This window comes from Galeopterus variegatus, unplaced genomic scaffold (assembly GCF_000696425.1).
Source record: "Galeopterus variegatus unplaced genomic scaffold, G_variegatus-3.0.2 Scaffold8828, whole genome shotgun sequence".
NCBI classification, from domain to species: Eukaryota; Metazoa; Chordata; class Mammalia; order Dermoptera; family Cynocephalidae; genus Galeopterus; species Galeopterus variegatus.
In genome coordinates, this window is record NW_007734939.1 from 1 (window position 1) to 202 (window position 202).

Genomic DNA, 202 nt, shown 5'->3' on the forward strand with positions numbered 1-202 from the left:
AAATAGGTCTAACTGGCAATAGTAACTTTTCTCCAGGGGAGAGCTCAGAAGAAGGGGCCTGAGACCTCAGGGAGTGAGTGGCTGGAAACCCAGAGGCGTGTCCTGAAACGTGATCCTGGGGAAACTGAGCACATCCTGTATCAATATCATGGTGGTCAAGATTACACAGTCTGTGGCCGGGCAGGCTGCCTGGGGTCTAGTC